Source organism: Leopardus geoffroyi, chromosome B2, assembly GCF_018350155.1.
Source record: "Leopardus geoffroyi isolate Oge1 chromosome B2, O.geoffroyi_Oge1_pat1.0, whole genome shotgun sequence".
In the NCBI taxonomy this organism is placed as follows: Eukaryota; Metazoa; Chordata; class Mammalia; order Carnivora; family Felidae; genus Leopardus; species Leopardus geoffroyi.
In genome coordinates this window covers 135,309,039-135,319,298 of record NC_059332.1, presented here as the reverse complement: position 1 = coordinate 135,319,298, position 10,260 = coordinate 135,309,039, and the positions used below count along the sequence as shown (strand labels likewise).

At 48.0% G+C, this 10,260-nt stretch overlaps 1 long non-coding RNA gene across 1 annotated transcript; it reads left to right on the top strand.

Annotated features, from left to right (window-relative positions):
• Positions 1–7,458: 7,458 nt before the first annotated feature.
• Positions 7,459–10,126, top strand: LOC123609843. Its single transcript, XR_006717991.1, has 2 exons — positions 7,459–8,738; positions 9,689–10,126. It is a non-coding gene; the product is annotated as an uncharacterized LOC123609843 (long non-coding RNA).
• Positions 10,127–10,260: the final 134 nt, after the last annotated feature.

Here is a 10,260-nt window from a genome sequence, read left to right as displayed (position 1 = left end):
GAAACCAGAGTCGGATGCTTAACCTGCAGAGCCACCCAAACACCCCAATGCTAAAGAGTCTTAGAAAAGCCAGCCTGACTCAGCACAGATTCCTTGGGGGAGGAGAGGGGTAGGCGCACCTGTCAGGGGCATTACTCCCACTTGGTGGGAGCAGCATGGTGGCTCCATGTGAGACACCGCCGGTAAGAGAACTCCATCCAGGAGCTAAGAGGAGAGGGTCCAGGGTTTAAGCCCAGGGAGAGGAGTGGGATCACGGCATACGCAGCCTTCGGGAGGACCTCGCCCCAGCCCCACAAGGGATTGCCACCTAGCTGGCACTGTAACTCAGTTTTTAAAAGGCCATTCTACCATCCTGCCAAGCCGGCTGCTTCGGAATGGAGAACATGGTAAGACCAGTGGATTCCAGGAGCGTGGGCCCATTGCCACGTTTTGTCGCCTGTGAAGTGAGTTCCTTGATCGGAAGCAACAGCGCATGGAACACAGTGAGAGTGGATAAGGAAGTATACAAGGCCATGGACGGCAGTTTTGGCAAAAGCGCTCCATGCAAAGAAGGCAAATCGATATCCACGGTGTAAGTATCTATTTCAAAAACGAGAATGCTGCACCTTTCCATGATGGAAGTGTTCCAGTGGGATCCACATGCCAGCTGGCTCATCACCCTGAGGAAGGGAGCCGTGTCACGGCTCAGTGTTAGTCTCTGCTGCTGGCAGATTGGGCACTCAGCAGTGGGCACAGCCAGGCCAGCCTTGGGGAATGCCCAGCACATAACATCCATTCCTGCCACCATAGCTGCTTTGTTCATGAGCCCGCTGGGCAATGCGGGGTGCCTGGGGAGACAGGCTGACTGATATTCACAGAATGGGTCATGCCAGCCATTTGATTAAAATCCTCCTGTCCTTTGGGATGAGCACTGGGTGTTGTGTGTAAGCGATGAACCACGGGAATCTACCCCAAAAACCAAGAACACATTTTTTTTTTCAATATATGAAATTTATTGTCAAATTGGTTTCCATACAACACCCAGTGCTCATCCCAAAAGGTGCCCTCCTCGATACCCATCACCCACCCTCCCCTCCCTCCCACCCCCCATCAACCCTCAGTTTGTTCTCAGTTTTTAAGAGTCTCTTATGCTTTGGCCCAAGAGCACACTTTACACACACTGTATGTGAGCCAATTTGACAGTAAATGATATTAAAAATGATAAAATAAAAATAAAATCCTCCTGTTCTGAGGTCACCCTTTGGTGAGCATTCACATGACACCCAAATACCCTTGTGTTTTCAGAGAATTCTCTCCACATACCTCTCCCCCAAATCTCTTTGTCACCAAGTTTCCAGTTGGATTTTCTGATCCCTGGCCATCCAGCCAAACCATTGGCCACAGCCCAAAAATTGGTATATAATTGCATATCTTTCCATTTCTCCTTCCCGGCAAAGTGTACAACCTGGTATACTGCCTCAAGTTCTGCCCCCTAAGAAAATTTCCTTTACCCATTGTCCTTGAGGAATATTCCAGAGAAGGGCTGTGATGCTGAAGCTGTGACTTTCAGGGGGCACCTGCATATCTTACATAACCGTCTGAAAACCAGGCCCACGTCTTCTCTTCCTCTGTCCACTGACAGTGGGGAACTTTCCATGAGACGTTCGGTGCAGGCTGGGAGAGAGAAGGCAGTGTGGCAGGAGTGGGGACCATGGGCTTTCAGGCAACTTCTTCGCATAACTTCTTTGTGCCTTCAGGGCCTGATCAGGCCAGATCATGCACGTCCCACTTCCATTTGATGATGGAAAGCTGCTGCTGTGTGTGCCCAACTTTATGGCTTGTTGGGTCAGAAAACACCAAACTAGGGGCGCCTGGGTGGCGCAGTCGGTTAAGCGTCCGACTTCAGCCAGGTCACGATCTCGCAGTCCGGGAGTTCGAGCCCCGCGTCAGGCTCTGGGCTGATGGCTCGAAGCCTGGAGCCTGTTTCCGATTCTGTGTCTCCCTCTCTCTCTGCCCCTCCCCCGTTCATGCTCTGTCTCTCTCTGTCCCAAAAATAAATAAACGTTGAAAAAAAAAAATTAAAAAAAAAAAAAAAAAGAAAACACCAAACTGATAATGGGCAGTTCAGGTCACATGGTGATTCAAGCCCCCCATTAAGGCCCAGCACAGGCCAAGATTTGTTTTTCAAAAGGAGGGCAGTTATCTGTAGGTGAGAGCAGGGTCCTGCTCCAAATCCTAAAGGCCTACACTGTGACCTACCTATAGAGGCTGCCAAAGGCTCCAAATATCATCCTTAATTGGAATAAGATGTGCATTGTATCAGGGCCAATATCTTGGCCGTGACACTCCACCATAGTGTTTGTAATCTGTTACCTTTGGGAGAAACTAGAAAAAGAATACCTGGGACTCCTCTATATTATTTCCAATAACTGTATGAATTTATACACATAATTTATAGTTATATCAAAAAAATTTTTTTTGATGTTTATTTATTATTGAGAGACAGACACAGAGTGTGAGCAGGGGAGGGGTAGAGAGAGGGGGAGACACAGAACCTGAAGCAGGCTCCAGGCTCTGAGCTGTCAGCACAGAGCCCGACGCGGGCCTCGAACCCACAAACTGTGAGATGATGACCTGAGCCGAAGTCGGTTGCCTAACCAACTGAGCCACCCAGGTGCCCCTACTATATCAAAATTTTTAAAAAATTCATTTAAAAACTGCTAATCTAAAGGAAACCTGCTCCAATGTGAAAAATGGAAAAAAAAAAAAAAAAGTCATCCTTATCTGCCATTGATACTTCAGGCACCATGAGATCCCTCGGAATGTACACCTGATGGGCAAGCAGCTTGTACACAACGTTGGGTCTGTCCCAGAGTATTTTCTTATTCTGCACCCCACTAAAAACTAATAATAACTACCTCTTTTGTGCTGTGTTGGGGTGTAAGGAGAGAAAATATATGTTATGAAATGCAAAAATGGATGGATGGATGGATGGATGGATGGATGGATAAATGGATAGATGGATTATTGTTGGGATGATTTGTGGATTTTTCTCTGTGCAGCATCTATGATTCCAGACATCTCCCACCTATCCTCCTGATACCTTTCTTCTCTATAAGATCTTCTTCCACAATAACCCAAGATCCAGGCATCCTGATCTTATTCAGGATTCTCAGATCATGGATGCCCCTAAGCTCTTTAGTATGTGATCATCTCTTTCTCCAGAAATCACTTTCCCCGTTTTCCCACCTAGTTAAATGTTATTTCTCCCCAGGATACACCTCGCATGAAGTCTTCACTACCCTCTTGGAGAGAATCAAGCATGCCTTCCTTTGTGTCTTAAAGTCTTTGACCAGAGTAGTTTCACAAGTTGTACTGTCTGTCTCCCTCAGCAGATATATCAGTTCCTTTAGGTTTTTGAGAACAAAGGACATCCTCCTAATACAAAGGAAATGTATGGCACAAAAACAGACACACAGACCAATGGAATAGAATAGAAACCCCAGAACTAGACCCACAAAAGTATGGCCAAGTAATCTTTGACAAAGCAGGAAAGAATATCCAATGGAAAAAAAGACAGTATCTTTAACAAATGGTGCTGGGAGAACTGGACAGCAACATGCAGAAGGATGAAACTAGACCACTTTCTTACACCATTCACAAAAACAAACTCCAAATGGGTAAAGGACCTAAATGTGAGACAGGAAACCATCAAAACCCTAGAGGAGAAAGCAGGAAAAAACCTCTCTGGCCTCAGCCACAACAATTTCTTACTTGACACCTCCCAAAGGGCAAGGGAATTAAAAGCAAAAATGAACTATTGGGACCTCATGAAGATAAAAAGCTTCCGCACAGCAAAGGAAACAATCAACAAAACTAAAAGGCAACCAACGGAATGGGAAAAAATATTTGCAAATGACATATCAGACAAAGGGCTAATATCCAAAATCTATAAAGAGCTCACCAAACTCCACACCCGAAAAACAAATAATCCAGTGAAGAAATGGGCAGAAAACATGAATAGACACTTCTCTAAAGAAGACATCCAGATGGCCAACAGGCACATGAAAAGATGCTCAACGTCACTCCTCATCAGGGAAATCCAAATCAAAACCACACTCAGATATCACCTCATGCCAGTCAGAGTAGCTAAAATGAACAAATCAGGAGACTATAGATGCTGGAGAGGATGTGGAGAAACGGGAACCCTCTTGCACTGTTGGTGGAATGCAAACTGGTGCAGCCACTCTGGAAAACAGTGTGGAGGCTTCTCAAAAAATTAAAAATAGACCTACCCTATGACCCAGCAATAGCACTGCTAGGAATTTACCCAAGGGATACAGGAGTGCTGATGCATAGGGGCACTTGTACCCCAATGTTTATAGCAGCACTCTCAACAATAGCCAAATTATGGAAAGAGCCTAAATGTCCATCAACTTACGAATGGATAAAGAAATTGTGGTTTATATACACAATGGAATACTACGTGGCAATGAGAAAGAATGAAATATGGCCCTTTGTAGCAACATGGATGGAATTGGAGAGTGTTATGTTAAGTGAAATAAGTCATACAGAGAAAGACATCCACTCTTATGTGGATCCTGAGAACCTTACCAGAAGACCATGGGGGAGGGGAAGAGAAAAAAAAAAAAAAGAGGCTAGAGAGGGAGAGAGCCAAAGCATAAGAGACTCTTAAAAACTGAGAACAAACTGAAGGTTGATGGGGGGTGGGAGGGAGAGGAGGGTGAGTGATGGGTATTGAGGAGGGCACCTGTTGGGATGAGCACTGGGTGTTGTATGGAAACCAATTTGACCATAAATTATATTTAATATAAAAAAATAATTAAAAAATCATGGTGTGGTATCTGCCTCTTGACCATGGGCAGACTGTTATTCTCACCCCTGTCACACTCCGCTGAGCCCTTTCCCCATCAGGTTGAGAACAGTTGACTAAGATCTCCTACTTCATAGAGCCATCACTTGAGTAAGACATGCTCTAAGTTACAGAGCCCACACAGTTCGCGGGTCTTTAGTCTACCCCAAGGCTTGGTGCCCTTTCTGATTTAGAGCTAGGCAGTGGGTTGAACAGGGCACTCTGTGAATTTTGGTGTACAAGGGAGCAAAGAAAATTCTGGTCTGATTCAGACTCCCATCTCTATCCAGCAGGGGCCAATGGTGGGTGGTGAGAATCACAAGATGTGAGCAGTCCTCAGACTTGGGTGGGGCAGCTGCAAAGTGGGTCCCCACGATCTGTTCATTCATTAGGAAGAGACTCCCAAGGGTAGGGCTGGAGGGGTGTGGCTGGAGTCCAGTCCTCTGAGAGGAGGCAGCTGGGAAGGGTGTGGCTCTCCCTAACCTCTGGGTGAGGTCAAGACTATACTGGCAGTAGGAGAGTGGTTTGGACAACAGCTTTAGAAATAGGGTTGGAGGGGCACCTGGGTGGCTCAGTTGGTGGGCCGACCAACTTCAGCTCAGCTCACGATCTCACAGTTTGTGGGTTCGAGCCCCACGTTGGGCTCTGTGCTGACAGCTTGGAGCCTGGAGCCTACTTTGGATTCTGTGGATTCTCTGTCTCCCTCTCTCTCTGCCCCTCCCCTGCTCTTGCTCTGTCTCTCTCTGCCTCAAAAATAAATAAAACATTTTTAAAAATTAAAAAAAAAAAAAAAGAAATAGGGTTGCAACATCAAAAAGGAGCAGATGTTGCTCTAGCTATGTTCTAGGTACACACCTAATGATTTCAGACTTAGCCCTGGGCAGAGTGCCTGGCAGCCAGCCAGCCTCATTGCAGAACTGCCCTAGTGCGGACTCTGAGGCTGCCAAGGGACCCTGTGCCTAGTGGATGACTGGTCAGGTGTCTGTGTGTGTGTGTGTGTGTGTGTGTGTCTGTAAGTGAGAGATAGAGAGAAAGAGAGGTGTGCATGATGGGAGGGGGCAGGAGAGAGGAGAGTGCATGTGTGGCTTTGACACTAACTTATTTGTGACTGAGGAAGGGTGAGTGTGTACACTGGGAGAGTGTGTTGGGTGTGAAAAGGAGTACAAAGAAAAAAATCCTCATTTAAAATGGAGTCAGAAGCCCTGAAGGGAACGCTGTCCTGCACCTATCATTCCTTGCAGGCTGCATAACCAGCAGGGGGCAGGAAGATCACGCTTGTCTCTACAAAGGCAGCCGCTTTCACACAGGAATTGATCTCCCGCTTTTAAGAAAAAGAAGGAAGATCTTCCCCTGCCCCAGCAACAACCCACTGAGTACCACCAGCCAAGGAGAAATCTCCACAACCTCAAATGCTTGCCCTTCTCCAATGAAACTGTTCAAAATAACCCTCCCCTGATTCCTACTTAGCCCTAATAAAAGCCGACCTTCCCTTTCTCCCTGCAGACTTGCCTGTGGGTTGCCATAGGTGGCTTGTTCCAAATTGCAATTCCTTTTTTGTTGTTGTTAAGTTTATTTATTTACTTTGAGAGAGAACAGAGATAGCAGGAGTTGGGAAGGGGCAGAGAGAGGGAAACGAAACCGTGAGATCAGGATCTGAGCTGAAACCAAGAGTCAGAGGCTAAGTCCACTGAGCCACCCAAGCTCCCCTCCTCTGCCCTTCCTCAATAAACTTGTTTCGCTAATAAAATAGCTGGCTATTTTACTTTTTTTAATTTTAATTTATTTATTTTTAAATTTACACCCAAGTTAGCATCTAGTACAACAATGATTTCAGGAGTAGATTCCTTAGTGCCCCTGACCCATTTAGCCCATCCCTCCTCCCACTACCCCTCCACCAACCCTCAGTTTGTTCTCCATATTTATGAGTCTCTTCTGTTTTGTCCCCCTCCCTGTTTTTATACTATTTTTGTTTCCCTTCCCTTATGTTCATCTGTTGTGTCTCTTAAAGACCTCATGTGAGTGAAGTCATATGACTTTTGTCTTTCTCTGACTAATTTCACTTAGCATAATACCCTCCAGTTCCATCCACGTAGTTGCAAATGGCAAGATTTCCTTCTTTTTGATTGCCGAGTAATACTCCATTGTATATATACACCACATCTTCTTTATCCATTCATCCATCGATGGACATTTGGGCTCTTGCCATACTTTGGCTATTGTCGATAGTGCTGCTATAAACACGGGGGTGCATGTGTCCCTTCGAAACAGCACACTTGTATCCCATGGATAAATGCCTAGTAGTGCAATTGCTGGGTCGTAGGGTAGCTCTGTTTTTAGTTTTTTGAGGAACCTCCATACTGTTTTCCAGAGTGGCTGCACCAGCTTGCATTCCCACCAACAATGCAAAAGACATCCTCTTTCTCCTCATCCTTGCCAACATCTATTATTGCCTGAGTTGTTAACCTTGGGTATTGTTAATAGTGTTGCTATAAACATGGGGGTGCCTGTGTCCCTTCGAAACAGCACACCTGTATCCCTTAAATAAATACCCAGTAGTGCAATTGCTGAGTCATAGGGTGGTTCTATTTTTAAGTTTTGGAGGAACCTCCATACTGCTTTCCAGAGTGGCTGCACCAGTTTGCATTCCCATGGCTCTTTCACTTTTAAGGTTGATATGGGTGTGTGTGAGGGGCAACTACAACTTGTGTGAGAGAACTCTGGGGAGTTTTGTTGTTGTTGCCGTGTGTGTGTGTGTGTGTGTGTGTGTGTGTGTGTGTCTAGTATTTCCCAGAAGTGTGTTGAGAAACGATTGTATTTTCGACTCTGCACAGGTCAGCGTGGGATGGAAGGGGAAGGCGTGTGTGTATGCAGAGTGAGGGGGTAGGATGCGCTTGGGTGGGACCATGTGTGTATGAGGACCTGTGTGTCAGGGAAGTGTCTGTGACACCAATGTTTCTGGAGATGACAGTGGAAGTGTGTTGGAATCTTTCGTGTGGAAGAATTTGGTAGAAGATGGGCAGAAGATGTGTTGAAGGAGTGTGGATCGGGTGTGAGGGAGCAAAGGTAGGTGGGGAGGGGGAAGCCAGTGTGTCTTTGCAGAGGGTGGGGGCAAGCGGGCTCGTGCCTGTGGGAGAAAGTATGCGTGGTGGGGGAATGGGTGTGCAGGGCGGTCAAGGGGGGTGTGAGAAGACCTTCTGTGTGGAAGGCACGAGGAGGGGTGATTTGTATGTGCGTGGAAGGAGGATGAGTAAGAAATGAAGAATAAGTGGGGGGATGTGTTTATCTGAAGGGTGTTGGGGAGCAGCCCCCCGGTATGGAGAGGGACAGTCGGGGTGGAGGGTGGGTTATCGTGCACAGTGTGGGATGTCGGGGTGCGTGTGTGTCTGACTACGGAGGTGAAAGCGTGGGAAGTGAAAGTGGGTATGGGAAGGGTAGGCTCCTTGTGGGTGACAATTCGGGTAGGAATGCTACTAAGGAGGCATGGGTGGTCGTCTGCCCCCTCGGACTTGTCCTGGCCTCCGGGATCAACAACCTAGACCGGCTTCACCGTGAAATTCTTATGGGACCAAAACAGAAGAGGGACAATGAAAAACTGGGTGGCTGGTGACATTCCTTTTATCCTTTTGGGTGGTTTTTTTTTTTTTTTTTTTTTTTTTGACTTGACACTCAAGAATCCCCACCCGGATGATGACTGATGGGACAGTTGCTAGGTGGCGCCCCAGAGCTTGCTTCCACCCAGCAGGTCCCGCCTTTGCCCAGGGTCTGAACTGGTTTTTCCACTCTCGGGGTTTCTGCTCCTCAGAGAGCCCCTGAGCAATTATATTCCCTTCGATCCATTCCATCCTACGAAGGGCAGAAGGACATAATCCCCCTGCAGCACAAGAAGGTAGAGGGGGCAAAACGCCAACAGAAGGGGGATGTGCCTGTGTTGGGTGGGAGGAGAGGAAATGAGAGAGGGTGGGGGAGGCGAGTAGATTCCTAGCGGGCTAAGGGGTGGAGGCAGGGGAGGTGGAGCCGGAAAAGGGGGTGCTGGAAATGAAGCAGGGCATTCAGAAGCGTGCCTGCCTGAACCCTGTACGGAGAGCCCAGCACTCAGGAAGCTCGCCCCTCTCCGGGCCCATGTCCCCATCGCTGTCGTCCCACTTTGTTGGGGAGTCTTCCTGTCCTCCCTCCACAACTCCTTTCTATCCCCCTCGCCCTGCTCCTCAACCTTTCTGCCTTTCCACTTTACCCCTCCTCCCCGGATTTGCTGAGATCTCCTACCCCCTGTTCGTCTTAAAGGGGGAGGGGGCGGCGGGGGCGTGATGGCAGTGGCTGGACTGGATGGGGAGGGGACTGCCTGAGCAGGGAGCCCCACCCTTAGACACTCAGGGCCAAGTGCGTCCCGGGGCGCCCTCCTGGAGCAGCAACATCCACTCGGGTGAAAAGAGAATTCCAGACCCTGGGCCAGCGCTGGTGAACAGCTCTACTGGGCACACTTGTCAGGAGGCTTATAAAGTTAACATCGCACACCGCACCCATCCTCCACCCACTTCAGGGCTGTTCTCCCAGGCCTCCTGAAATGCTATTCTTGGCCAGAAACCATGCAACTCCAGGGTACTTATAATATTTGTGTATTTTTTTTTGTTTGGTGCTTCATTGTTTCCGGCTACGTTATTAACTGCTGAAGCTTAGACAAGATCAGCTATTGTTGTGCCTTCCCTGCACTTGGCCCTGTTCTTCCAAAACAGGTGACGTCTTCCTCAAATATTTGTTAGATCTTCTGTGCTGGCACCAGCATGTACACCCGGAAAGTACTCGGTAGCGTCCAGGCGGGCTCTTTTGTGTCTCTTACAGGACATCGGAGGCTTAAAAGGAGGCATCAATTAGCACCGAGGGAGAGGACACCTCCCTTCCTCGCACCCACCAGTCCTGCCTTTCAGAAGAATGGTACCCAGAGCCGCCGGGGTAGCTCAGTCCGTTAAGCCTCTGACTCTTCATTTTGGCTCAGGTCATGATCTCACAGTTCATGTGTTGGGAAAATAAATCAAGTTTTCCACCATAAGATGGTCGATGGGACGAAAACAAGCTCTGGTCTCTAGCTTGGAGTCCCCTCTTCCGGGTTCTTCTTGCCCTGTTTGCCGTCTGTGTGAAAACCACCCCCCCCCCCCCCCGCAATGAATATGGAGGCTGACAATGATAAATTACCCTTCCCGCTTGCATTCAGTGCTCAGATCTTTGGAGACACGGTCTCCTCGGAGCCCGCCGGTGTTAAAGAAATCTCCGATCCACCAAGATCTCCAAGTCCTACTTGGTTTTTCTGCCAGCGTTCCAGCCTGGTTCCGGAACAATGAGTTGAAGCCCCGAATCGGGATCTGCCCTGACTGGGATTCTGTCTCCCTCCCTCTCTCTGACCTTCCTCTGTTTGC